Source organism: Hyaena hyaena, unplaced genomic scaffold, assembly GCF_003009895.1.
Source record: "Hyaena hyaena isolate Hyena2069 unplaced genomic scaffold, ASM300989v1 scaffold_9, whole genome shotgun sequence".
NCBI classification, from domain to species: domain Eukaryota; kingdom Metazoa; phylum Chordata; class Mammalia; order Carnivora; family Hyaenidae; genus Hyaena; species Hyaena hyaena.
This window is the reverse complement of record NW_024080641.1, coordinates 8,096,320-8,109,720: the sequence shown is the minus strand read 5'-3', so window position 1 is coordinate 8,109,720 and position 13,401 is coordinate 8,096,320. Positions and strand designations below refer to the sequence as shown.

Sequence of the window (13,401 nt, the reverse complement as noted above, 5' to 3'; positions counted from 1 at the left end):
TTTTTTTTTTTTTTTTTTTTTTTTTTTTTTTTTTTTGCCCAGAAATAAGTTCCCCCAGTGAGATACCACTTTGCACCTACCAGGATGGCTATTACCAACACAGGGAAAATAACAAGTATTGGCGAGGATGTGGAGAAGCTGCGGGCCCTTGTGCGTCACCAGTGGGAACCTAACCCGGGGCACCACCGTGGAAAACAGTCTGAAAGGTTTTCAAATGGTTAAACATGGAGCCATCACGTACCTGGGCAGGTCTGCTCCTTAGGAATATACCCGAAAGAGCTGGAAGCGGAGACTTGAAAAGATGCTCGTACCTCAGTGTGCGTTGTTGGGTTATTCACAGTTGCTAGAAGGTAGTGGGAACCCGGGTGGCTACCAGCGGGCAGATGGATCCACAAAATATGATGTGTGTGTGTAGAACACGGTGAGTCGGTTTTCCTCTGCGAAAACGAATGATGTTTTGGAAAACGCTCCCATGTGGATGGACCTCGAAAACATGGTGCTTAGTGAGTGAAGCCAGACAGAGGAGAAGTGTCGTAAGATCTCATGTAAAGGAGACACCCAGGACGGGCAAGTTCCCGGAGAGGGCAGGACAGACATTCCCAGGGCTTGGGACACGGGACGGAATGGGGCTGTTGTCTCCCGGTTGCAGGGGTTTGCTGGGGTGTAGACGGTGGTGATGGTTACACAGCACTGTGGATGTACTTAATGCCACTGATTATACACTTCACCAATGGTTAAAATGTTAAATAATGTGTGTATTTTACCGCAAAGAAGGAAAAAACAGTGTTTTATTTATTTACTTGAAGCTTACTTATTGAGAGAGAGAGGGAGCATGCTGGAGCGCGCATGCGGGGAGGGGCAGAAAGAGAGGGAGAGAGAGAGAGAATCGCAAGCAGGCTCCTGGCTGGCAGCACGGAGCCCGATGTGGGGCCCACACTCCCCAACCGTGAGATGGTGACCTGCGCCGAAATCAAGAGTCAGATGCTTAACTGACCGAGCCACTCAGGTACCTGGCAAAGTGAGGTTTTTAAAGCCCAGCGTGCACATTTGTGCGGGTCTGTTCACGGGCCCTCGCTCCCGCCCACTGAGCCGTGCGTGTTCACCCGCACCGATTGCTGCAGCCTCGTAAGCGGCCTTCCTATCGGGGTATGAGGCCTCCACCTTCCTCGGTTTCAGAACTGACACATTCTTGGTCCTGGGGCCCGTCAACTTTTGGAGTGCCTCTCCGGCCCCTTGTGTGGAAGGTGGCACTGTGGTCTCCCCAGGTTCAGGGACCCCCTTGACGCCTGCCTCTTCCTCAGTCCCCGTATCTGACTTGTCAACAAGTAATGCCCTGGCCTGTCCCCCTCTCTCGGTGTCCTGCTGTCCTGGCCGCCTTTGTCATTGCCTGGACCAATGCTGCGTCTTGTCACTTGTCTCCCACGCCCACTCGGGCCACCTTGGCCTTGTCCTCCACAGGCAGGACAGCCAGCGTGCTCTCTCCCAAGTACAGGCCCGTCGCCAGCGCCCGCCCGGCTCCTGCCCCTCTCCCGCCACACTCTCATCCCTTCGACCACCCGGCTCAGCTGGAATTTCACATTTCGTTTGTGTGACCCTTGACCAGGCCCCCGGGCAGGGACCAGCCCTGGTGACACATGATGGACATGCATTGGATTTCTGTCGACACAGTCCCTGAACGTGTGAAGGAAGTTGCACCCGCGACTGGGGGAAAGGGAAGAGGAGGCTATGAGCCCAGAGAGGTGGGAAGAGCCTGGGGGACCCTGGAGAGGCGGTGGCTTTAGCTGTGTGTGCCCTGCTAGCGCTGCAGCAGGAGAGGGACGCAGATCGGGTTTACAGAGGTCTCCCCGAGCCCCTGGGGTAATGGGCAGCGCTTGGTGGAGACGCTCAGCGGGGAAGGAATCTGATGGCTTTCAGAACTGCGAAGGGGGGTGCATCCTGAGGAGAAAATGCAGATGAAACATAGGCTAAGAGGGGCCAGACCTCATATCTGACAGGCAAGGCGCGGAGAGAGCAGGGCCATACCCTGGGCTGGAGGCCGAGGGGCTGTGGGGGGTGGAGAGCCCTCCTGTGGGCGGCTTGGCAGCCATGGTCCTTGCCCCTTGCCCGGCGAGCCCGCTTCTCAGCCCGTGGCCCCCAGACGTGCCGGCACCCACCGTGAAGTGACATCTGCACACGGGTGTCATTGCCACACCATTTGTAAGAGCAGAAGGCTGGAAACCACCTACCTGGCCCTGTGGGGACTGGCTCAGGGCGTCCTGGCCCTTCCCCGCAGCTGCTCCAGTGCACGGCAACGCTTTGCCAAGATCGGGGCATCGAGAATCACCTAGGACTTGTAGAGACTGTGTGTGTGTGTGTGTGTGTGTGTGTACATACATATGTGTATATGTGTCTGTAACATAGTTTTATTTATTTAAAAAAAATGTTTTTAATGTTTATTTTTGAGAGAGACAGAGCACAAGCGGGGGAGGGGCAGAGAGAGTGAGGGAGACACAGAATCCAAAGCGGGCTCCAGGCTCTGAGCTGTCAGCACAGAGCCCCATGCGGGGCTTGAACTCATGAACTGTGAGATCATGACCTGAGCAGAAGTTGGATGCTTAACTGACTGAGCCCCCCAGGCGCCCCAGTAACATCATAATTTTCAGTTGTGAGCGTGTGTGCTGAAGAGTGTATAAGGCACGGACGTGTAGCATAAGCAATTACTGTAAAGAGGAAACCCACGTAGTGCGCCCTCACCGGGTGAAGAAGCAGCTGGTGCCAGCCCCCCAGGCGCCCCCTCCCTGTCCCAGAGGCAGCCCCCTCCCCTGACTTCGGAGGCAGTCGCTGCCTTGCGCTTCTCCTGGGCCTCGCCGCCCCTGTAGGCATCCCTACATCCCTGAGCAGCGCAGTGCATTTTGTCTAGCTTGGAGCTCTTTCTAAACAAAGTCATGAGACGTATCGTTCTGCGGTTTGCTTCTTCGCTTTTGACTGTTGGCTCACACGTAGCTGTGGGTCGTTTATTCCCACTGCCGTGTGCCGTTCATTCCCCGGAGCCGGCAGGTCCCAGACCATCGTTGTCTCTGGCGGACTGAGCGTTTGTGTTGCTTCCAGCCTCTCGGGCTGATTCCCCAGCGCATGCCCAGGGGAGCACTTTCTGGGTCTCCAGGGACTGTGCCTGGGCCAGCGCGCTGGGCCCCCGTGTGCGTCTTCACCCCAGCCGGGTGCTGCCAAGCCCCTCCCTGTGCCGGGGGTGCTGGGGAGCCAAGGAATGTTTTTGAGAACGGCAGGGTCAAGATAGGTGTGCTGCCATTTCTGTTTTGTTTTTTTTCCCAAAAGGTGTGCGAGCACGTGTGTGCGCATGTGTGCACACACACACGCGCTTGTGTAGGCTCTCTCAGAAAGGGAAAAAAAAAGAAACCGTAGAGGCTGCCTCCAGGGCTGAGCCGGGCCGCCTGGGAGGGTGCTGTCCTGTCACTGTTTACCCTTCGGTGCCATTGGCTTTGGAACCCTGGGCCCGTGTCACATAGAGACAGAGGCCGAGCCAGGGAAAAGGAAGGGAAAGAAAGGGGATGGAGGAAGCCCAGACGTAGCAGAACGTGATGGAGTGTGCGTGGGTTTGTGGGTTTAGTCTGTGTTTGGGGGCGTGTTCACAAAGTCTGTTCCGCTGTGAGGTGGTCCTGGAGCCACCTCTCCTTGCCCCAGAAGCCTGTGCTCCAGGAGAACCCCTTGTTTCCAGTGTGACTTCTGGGGAAAGGGTGCTCCCCCGCTCCCTCCCCTTGGGACCTAGTTTCCCTTGGCTGGCCCCCAGCTGCCCAATGGAGCCCAAACCTGCCGGTCCGGTTTGGGAAGATCTGGGGGCCCACCCACTCGGCTCCTCTCTGGACGGCTGCCTGACAGGTGCTCCACCCCATATAGGAGGGAGCGGCCTGGGATCCAGACTTCTGGGGTCTCCTAGACCTGCCCCGCTGTGGCCCCCCACCCCCTGCCCAGCCTCGGCCTGCCTGCGAGCCCCTGGCTTGGTGGGTGGGTGGTAGACAGGAGGAGGGGAGATGTGACCTCCAGGACCTTGGGGCCCGTGCAGGCCTGGTCCGAGTGCTAAAGTCCTAAGTGCCTGGGGAGGTGACTGCAGTGGGCGTAGTCTCTGGAGAGGTGCCAGGGCAGGAGGGCGAGAAGGACACAGGCCTCTCTGTCCGCCTGTCCGCCCAGGCCCCTTGCTCGCTGTTCTCACGGGCTTACCGTCGACTGGGCACCTGTCCTAGACCACCTGTGGGAACCTGAGAACCTGGTCCCTGCCACTCACAGGACCCCCCCCCCACACACACACACACCAATGGAGAAGCAGTCCCACTCGGATGTCAGCCCCTGGAGTGGGGAGTTTTGTCTAGTTTGTTCACTGCTGAATTGTCAGGCCCTCCAGCGGGCCAGCGTGGTCGGTGCGAGGAGCTCAGGGAAAGTGTGGACGAATGCGGGAGACTGACGTGGCAGAGACAGCGGTGGCCCAGAGGGGTCAGCACCGGGATGGAGTCTTGAGCAGGTACCAGACCCAGCCTGGTGTCAGGGAGGGCTTCCTGGAGGAGAAGGTGCCTGAGGCAGGGCCAAAAATGTGAATAGAGACAAACCAGGCGGCCCCACCATCTTGCCCCCCCCAGCCCCCTCTCAGGGGGGCTTGACACCAACAGCCAAGCACATTTTATGTAGGGAGCTCTGACCTGGGCCAGTGAAGGCTTTGCAGAGGAAGTAAGGTCTGGAAGGGGAGGCAAGAGGGAGGCAGAGGTGGGGTGAGGGGTGTACACCCCCTTCCAGGTTTCTCCTGTCTGGGATGGGGGTTCAGAGCTAGCTAGCCTCATGCTTAGAACAGCTGGTGAAGGGCACAGAGGCCTGTCTGGGAAGGCGGGTGCCCCACCTCCCTGCTGGGTGCCTGGGGCAAGTCTCTCAACCTCTCTGGGCCTCAGTTTCCTCCATTGTAAAATGCCCCTGAGAAAGTACCTCTCCTTCTGAGGGCAGTGGTGGGTGGCAGTGACTCTGTGTTGTCAGTGCTGAGAGCGGGCCCAGCCCAGAGTCGGTCCCCCGAGAGTTGGGCCCCCTACCTTCGAAAGGTTAGTTGCATTCTGGGAGACTGAGCCGGGGGTGTGTGTGGACGCCCCTGCCCTCCCTGCCTCCCTCCCTCCACATGTCCACCATTCACGCCCACCAGCCCCACTTCACACCTAGAGACGGCCGCCATGTCGGGGTCCCCCGTGACCTTCCCTGCATCTAATGAGAGAGTGGGTGCGGCAGGAGAGGCCCCCTTTGTGCACCCTCTTGCGGCTCTTGCTGGAATCACGAGGTGGGGGTGGGGGCAGATAGAGCAGGCTCTGGATCTCCAGGCGCCCCTCCACATCAGAGGGGTCCCCGCCCTGACCAGCACCCCCGTCCCCCAGCCTGGGCCGGGCTGTCATTTCAGACCTGGCCTCCCGACCCGCCACTCTCAGCCACTCAGCCCCACGCTGTGTAGCCCCTGCTGCCCTGGCTCGTGGCACCAAGCCTGGCATGGGGTTGTGGTGTGTCAGGGGGACTGACCCTATTGAAGCAAAGGGCTGGGGCTTGGGTCCCCTGTTGCTGTGTCCCTGCCCAGGCCCTCCCTCTGCCCGGGGTGCTTGTGGCCATGTGGCCCAGGCTTTCCAGGCTCGGCCCCTCCTTCCCTCCGTTCCTCCCCGTCCCTCCCCCCTCTGTGGACTGGAGCCACAGCCAAGCTCAACTCCTGCCAGGGCAGGGCCTCGGCGCCGCCCGCTGCCAGGGAGGCCAGCGTGCCGAGCCAGCCAGCTCTCCTTGGTGGGCGCCCTGCATCGAGGGCCGGGGGAGCCCCTTGGTCCCCATTCACAGCTCTGCCAGCCGGAAGCCTGTCTGTCTGCGGGCCTGCCCCGCTGAGGCTGGCCCGCGACAAGGGAAGAGGATGGTGGAGGTGAGCTGACTCTGGCCTCGGGCAGGAGGGGAGGAAAGGGAAGGGCCACATGGGACGTGGGAGGGCAGTCCTGCCGCCTGGCCACCAGAGGCCCCCTCCCCCAGCCGGGGTAACATGTGCTCGAGGCCTCACGCCTTTCTCTTCTCGGGGGCCCGGACGAGGTGGCCGTGTTTCCAGGTGTACCGAGACAGGTGTCTGTCGCCTGGGGCTTACCGTACGCCTCAGTGCAGGCCCCCAGCGCCTCGGTGGGGCACATCCCTGGGGCCTGCCGTCGCGGTGTGGTCCCGAGGGGCTGTGCCTTGCTGGGTCACCCTGGATGGCCCTGGGGTTGGCCGTGGCTGTGCCTGGGTCTGGTGCGGGGTCTCATTACCCTCTGTGCGTGGGCCTGGGGTTGCGTGGTCTTGTGGTCTAACTCGTGTGTCGGGGAGCGTTCCTGCGTGTGTTTGGGTCCTTTCCAGGTAAACCCAACAGTTGTGAGCACTGGGACTGTGTCCGAGTGCCTGTGCTTGGAGGTGGGGGCCGGTCTGTGTGCTGTGTGTCGGTGGTATGTGTCTGGGTCTCTTTTGGAGTCCGTGCGTCTCAGGGGGCGGGCGGAGTGTGGGTCTCATACTCTCTGTGGAGAGGCAGCTGTAGGCTGTCGATCGTCCCTTCCGTTCTGAGCGGTTCTTCCGAGCCAGGCCCTTCTTCACGGCCGCCTCCCCTGTGTCCTCCCACTCATGCTCAGAGCCCGGCCCCGCGCTGCTGGGGCCTGGTTCCGGGGGGCAGGACCTTTGGCCCAGGGTGGGATGGCCTTTCCTGCTCTGAGGCCCCTGGATGGCCGCTGTCACCGGGGTGCCGTGGGGCGGCTTCATGTTCTTCAGTGTCTAAGGCTCGTGTGTGTGTGTGTGTGTGTGTGTGTGTGTGTGTGTGTGTGTGTCGCGGGGAGTTTGCAGGGGAGGCCTTGAGGGGGATGCTGGGAGGGCCGCAGATGCTCTTTCCTGCCTGTGACCCCCTCCCTCCTTCCTGCGCTGCCTCAGGGGAAGAGTGAATGAAGCCTAATCTGATTTTCCTGGTCCCCGGGGGCTCACCCACACTCTCAAGTTTGTTGTGGAGTCCTTCGCACCTCTGGGGGGTGAGGGACACCACCAGTGCCCTTTGTGTCTGTGCCCTGTCGTGCCTGCCCGGGGATGGGGAGGCACCTGGGGGTGGGGAGGCACCTGGGCCCAGGCTGCCAGAAAGGCCTCCTGGCCTACCTGGGGCCTCTGAGCACCTGCCGGCCGGCTGGGCCCAGGAAACACGGTCTCTCCATTCGGCCCCGCCCCCTGAGCTGTGCACCGCCCCGTGTTGGGCAGGGCTGGGGACCCAGAGTGGCTGAGGTGGCCCCAGGCCCTGCCCTCTCCAGGCTCCTGGTGCAGCGGGAGAGGCAGGCAGACTTGTCCCCCGACAGCATGACCCGTTCTCCCCATCTGGGCCCTGGAGGACAGAGGACAACAGAGACAGGCTGGCACCTTGCTGGGGCCAGGAGACGGTGGCACCTGGCGTCCTCTCTCGTTTCTTTGTTCCTTCCCATGTTCACGCAGCAGCAGGTTCACCCGTAGTGAGGACCCGCTTCGGGGCGGTCCCGTTCTAAATGCTTTTCACGTGTCACCTTACTCTGTCAGCCAGTCCTGGGACACAGGGACTATCGTCATCTCCGGGTTGCAGATGAGGCCCGGAGAGGTTGAATCACTTGCACAGGGGCGCACGGCCCGGGAGTGCTGGAGCGGGTGACTGGGCCTGGGCAGCCCACTCCTAACCACCCACGCCCCCTGCGTCCGTGCCTGGCACCGTCTGCACAAAGGCCTGGTGGGTGCGCAGGGCTGCTTCTCACTCCCCAGCCCTCCCAAGGCCAGGGGGACCCCTGGATCTGTGTCCTCTTAGGGGATTTCCCATGGCATTTGTCACTGTGTGACCTGCCTCTTGCCTGTCGCCAAAATAGGCCGCCACTTCCTCACATTTGGAGCCTCGGCAGCATGGCCGGGGTGGGCCTCCCTGTGGTGGGCAGGGCCCGGGACAGGATCGCAGTGGGCGCCTCTGGTGCTGTTTGGAACATAGAACAGCCTCTTCACAAATAACCGGATTCAATCTCTAAAGACCAGACCAGCTCCTGCCGGAGGCTCCGGGTCAGACTTGCAGGTGGTGTGGGGCAGGGATGGGGACTGAGGTCTGCTCTCCGCCTTCCCCAGCCTCGCCGTTCCCCCTCAGGGTCTGGATGCATCACTTGGGCGATGGCATCCCTCATCTGTTCCCCAAATATTTGCCGAGTGCCTGCTGCTCCAGATGCCAGGGGTATAGCCAGAGTGAGACAAATGCCCCTGCTCTCAGGGAGAGGGAGCCTCTAGTGGGGGGCAGAGGAAGAGGAGGGGATGTACATGGGGTCAGGTGCTAAGAAATGCCACAGAGGAAGATAAAGCAGGGGTGCGAATTTTGCCAGGGGTCAAGAAAGGCCTTTCTAATGAGGTTTTATTTGCATGGAGACCCAAATGTCAGGAAAGGGTAAGCCATGCAGCTCAAGAGTAGGTGCAAAGGCCCTGAGGCCAGAACAAGCTTGAGGTGTCTGAGACGAAAAAACAGGAGGCCAGCGTAGTTGTATGAAGAGAGGGGTGGGATGAGGTACTGAGGTCAGCAGAGCCCAACTGGTCAGGGCCGTGGTAAATCACCCGGTGGCGGGGGGGGGGTGGATTTTATCCAAGGGGGAAGCCCGGTGAGAGCTGTCGGCTTAACGTTGCTCCTGGTTCCCTCCCAACCAAGGCAGCCTTGCTCATCTCGGCTCTGCTTATCAGCCGTAGAGTCAGTTGTCTCTGCCTTCGTTCTTGTCCCATAAACCTCTGGGATCCTTTGTCTGGAGCGGGGTCTTTGGACGGAGCCTGGGCCGCAAGGAAGCAGGAGGTGGAGGGGGTGGCAGCCAGGCCTTCTCTGTGGGTCAGAGTGGACCCTTTTGTGAACTGGTGCTGGGCAGCCTTGAGCCATGACTTCCCCTCTCTGGACCTCGGTGTTCTGGTCTGGGAAAGAGGAACTGCGCGGAGGGCTCCCCGTGGCCTGTCTGCACGCAGGGTGCCACATGCCTGGTGCCGGCCGGGGCCAGAGTCGGCACCAAAGCACGTGCCCATCCCCTCCGTCCACGCTGCCACCAAGAAGGACAGCCGGCTCTAGGGGCGGGCACTGAGCTGTAACCGACTGAAACCTGGTTCCTGCCTGTGTCCAGCCAGTGACTTAGTGGGAGACAATAGGCACATTCATAACCGTGTGACCTGTTAGGTGATGTGAGGGGCCGGGAGAGGGCAGCCGGAATGTGCCAGGCTCTGGGCGTGCAGTGATGGGCGAGACCAGACCAGGCTCCGCCCCGTGGTGCTCTTGCTGCAGCTGGTGCGGAAAGCGCTGTCGGCCCAAGTCCTGTCAGCTCGACTATTACAGCACGCCAGGAGCTGCCCGCTTCTCCCTGCTGAGCCCCCACGTGGTCCGCCCCCCCCCCGTCCTCTGCTGGACCCTCACGTCCCGCACCTCCCTGGACTCCCCACTCCCGGTCTGCGCCCCACGCTTGGCCACGGGGAGCCTGTGGACGTGAGTCAGTCTACGTCCTTTCCCTACTTAGAGCCTCTGCGTGGCTGTGCCTCACTCCGGGGAAGGGACAGAGCGATCCCCGTGGCTCACAAGTCCCTACGTGATCTGCCCCCGCCACTCGGCCTCCTCTGCCCTGATCACACCTGGGGTCATTTGTCCTGACTCGTCTCTGGGTGCTGCCCCTGCCCAGTGCTCTTCCTCCAGGTATCCCCGTGGTTCCCTCTCCCGTCCCCCTCAGGTTGCTGCTCAAGTGTCCCCTTCCCAGCCATGCCCCCCTGACCCCTTCATTGAAAATTCTAACCTCTCCTGACCCTTCCTTTGTGTATGTCCTCAGCATGTACCATCTGACTTACTAGATGTTTTTCTGAGTCAGCTCATTGATGGACGGTCTTCTTTCCCCTAGACAGTGAGCTCTGCACGGGCAGGGAGGCTGCTGGCTGTCCCGACCACCGCTGGGAGCCCAGCCCCTGCCGGGCAGAGATCAGCGACGGTGGGCGGGCGCAGGAGCATAATGCGCTCCTTCTTGGGTAGAGCAGGTGCCCAGAGCTCGTGGCAGGGTCTGGGGTCAGGGTCCCTGAAGACTCCTCGGAGGAGCTCAGCTCCAGACAGGAGCCTGGGAGAGACGTTTGGACTGGGGAGGCCAAGCGAGCCCAACACAGGTGTGGGGGCGGGGCGGGGGTGGGGGTTAGGGCTGCAGTGAGGCCTCTGCTGGGGGCCGCACTCCCCTTCTGTGGTCAGAACGCAGCCAGGGGGGTGGGCACACTGAGCTGGGGAGGGGCTTCCCGGGGCCAGCAGGTGAAGGTTTGGCAGAAAGGCGAGTGGAGCCAGGGGTGAAAGCCCTGAGTGCAAGCCCAGGACAGGGAGCCCTCCTTCTGGTCCTCTTCTGACTGAGGGGTTCGTTTGGGCGAATATAAAAGGACCGTGACATTGTCATATCTCCTGCTCTTTCCCCGCCCCCCCCCCTCCCCCAGGTCCCGCCAGGTCAGCTCCCAGAACTGCAGCTGTAGTCAGGCCTGGGGGGAGGGAAGGGAGCAGGAGGCAAGGGGCTTGGCCCACACACGCCCCAGACGCAGCTCAGTCGCCCAAGTGGATCTTGCTCTTCCACTGGAGCTGATTTCCTTGCTGGGGAGAGTTCGGGTGAGCGGGTGTGTGGCCTTCAATTTCTCCTGAAAGCTCAGAGTGTAGAGCCGGTGAATCCAGGGGTCCCAAGGCAATCTGAAGCTTTTGCTGGGACAGGTTGGAAACTTCCTGTCCCACGTGTTGAATAATTCAAAAGACTTTATTTTTTTTTTAATCACAATGAACATTTGAGAGTAGAATGCAAAACACGCCTGCGTTCTTGGGATCAAACCCCAGGCCTCCGAGGCGTCTGCACACTGTCCTCCTGTGTTCCCTTGCTGCTTCACCCGCTGCCCCTGGGTCCCGGGCACCTCTCTGCCAGAGTTCCCCAAGTACTGCCTGGGCAGGGTCGGCGGTGCCCAAGCAGGGCTGCAGCCGAGCGGGCACAGATGAATCAGTTCATTCACCAAAGGTTCCCTGAGTGCCTAGTGTGGGCCGGGACCGTGTTGCAGACACAGGGGTCCAGTGGGGGAGCAAGACGCAAGACAGGTGCAAAGAAGAAGGCATAGGGGTGGCTCAGTCAGTTAAATGCCTGGCTTCGGCTCAGGTCCTGATCTCACGGTTTGTGGGTTCGAGCCCCGCGTTGGGCTCTGCTGACAGCTAGCTCAGAGCCTGGAGCCTGTTTCGTATTCTGTATCTCCCTCTCTCTCTGACCTTCCCCTGCTCATGCTGTCTCTCTCTCTCTCTCTCTCTCTCTTTCAGAAATAAATAAAAACATTTAAAAAGAAGAAGAAGAAGAAGGCATAGAAGGAGCCAGGACAGGAGCAGGGATATTGGAGCACAGACGTGGGTAGGGGGAAGGAGGGAGGGGGCCTTGTGCAGATCAGGGAGAATGACATTCCAGCAGGTGAGGTGACAGCCAGTGCAAAGGCCCTGAGGTGGGTATGTCTAGGGCTTGAAGAACAGCAAGGAGGCCCATGTGGCTGGAGCAGAATGAACGAGGCAGCAGAGGTAACAGGCCGATCGTACAGGCCCCGGGACACAGGGAGGAGCCGTGGGAGCCAGCAGAAGGCTGAGGGAGGGCGACTCTGGTGGGACTGACTGTCTTCTAGGCCCAGCTCTGCTTGGTAACCTGAGCAAGAGATTTCATCTTTGTGATCCTCACTTTCCACGTCTGCAAAATGGGGAAGAGAAGAGCCGCCCCCCCCTCCCCAAGGTCATCAGAGATCCGTTAGCTCAGTGTCCCCATCTGCACAGGGCCATGGGGGCCCTCGTGGTGGTGGTAGCGATGCAAGTCCCAGAGCTGAACCTCGGCAAGGCACATTTGGTGGCAGGGGCTGGTTGGAGGACATCTTTTCTGCTCCAGAGTGTCCTGCCAAAGGCCTGCGGTAAACGTGGATAAAGATGGGGGGCAGGGGCAAGAAGCCCGCTCTGTGGTGCCTCCTGCCACCTTGGGGCCCTGGGACAGGTGAGACAGAAGGTAGGGACCCTCGGCTCCAGGCAGGGCCAGGGCAGGACCGAAGGGCAGGGTGTGCGCGTGGACTGGAGGCTTGAGTGGGATGGAGGAAGGCATCCTGGCCATGATGATGCCAGAAACAGCGGCGTCCCTGTGGCCCTCGGGACAGGCCAGGCAGGGGCTTGGGTGCTCATCTGCCCGAGTTCCAGTCCTGGATGCCCTGGACAGGGGACTCCAGGGGGCAGCCGCCTTTATTTCCAAGGACCACCTGGGCCCGGGCTGCGGGTTAATAGGCCTGGAGCCTTGTGTCGCTCGCTGCCAAGCTGCATGAGCTGGGCAAGTGGCCGGTGCCCTGCCCGCACCTGGGTCTACCGTACAGAGGTCTGTCTGTAACGCGGGGCTTGTGAAGGCTGCTTCCTCGTGGGTCATGTGTGCAGATTCAATGAGGGACTCCAGAGGGGGGGGGTACTTAGAGGAGGGGGCAGCGCACAGTAGGTGCTCAGGTAAGTGCTGGCTGCTGCTGTGGTGACGATGACCGATCTTTGCTGAGCACTTCCTTGCTGCCAGGCGGACAGGGCCTTGCGTTCTCACTGTGACTCCTGTAAGGGCTCCGGGGAGCAGGCACTGGCATTATTCTCTGTAACAGAGGAGGAAACCGAGGCACGGAGTGGCTGAGCCGCTGGCCCCTGGCCGCTGAGCTCCCGTGGTGGTTGGCTTCATGGGTATAGGAGGCGAGGCGGCTCTGGGCTCTGGGCTGACTCGGGTTCCAGGCTGGCTGGGGAACCTGGGCACCCCGTCTTCACTCACCTCCGTGCTCCCGGCACAGGCACCCGCCTTTGTGTAGCGGCTCCTCTGCCTTCCCCTCTGTGGCCCCCACAAGGGCAGGGGACTTGGTGGGGGCGGGGAGCTTGGCGAGGGAGCTGGCAGGCCAGGAGCCGCCAGGGAGGAGCTGGATGGAGCCTGATCACTATAAACATGGCCAGTTCCTCTGTTTGTCTGGCCCTCCTCCGTGCGGTGCCCAGAGGGAGAGTGCCCCCCCTTCCCCTCCACACAAGGGCAAACATCCCCTTCCCCTGCAGGGTCACACGCGTGCAGGGCACGATAAACGGAGCTGGCTGCGGTGTACCAAGGTGGCTTGGGGTTTATGGTGAGGGCTCCAAGTCGGCGCTCCCACGTGCCAGGCTGCCTCCAGCGCACCCCGTCTCTGCGATAAGCTCCTCCCACGTTAGGGTCCTCCCCTCCCTCTCCTGGGTATGGTGAGGGGTCACGTGGCTAACTCTGTGCCCCCGGAGTGACTTGGTGCCTCTGGCTGTGGGCTGCCTGGTGGAGGATGGGTAGGGAGGAGTGAGAGAGGCCAAGGTGAGGGGTGAGGCCGGGCCCAGGGCCAGGT

At 61.0% G+C, this 13,401-nt stretch overlaps 1 protein-coding gene across 4 annotated transcripts in view; it reads left to right on the top strand.

Moving 5' to 3' along the window:
• PAK4 (p21 (RAC1) activated kinase 4) overlaps positions 1-13,401 on the top strand; it is a 53,037-nt gene that overhangs the window by 28,311 nt on the left and 11,325 nt on the right. The window contains exon 1 of one of the 4 annotated variants that reach the window (XM_039248713.1): positions 5,899-5,917. The exons of the other annotated variants lie outside the window; for them this stretch is intronic. The gene's annotated coding sequence lies outside the window, so the exon portion shown is untranslated. Of the gene's footprint in view, positions 1-5,898; positions 5,918-13,401 lie in introns of those variants that run through there. 4 annotated transcript variants of the gene reach the window in all.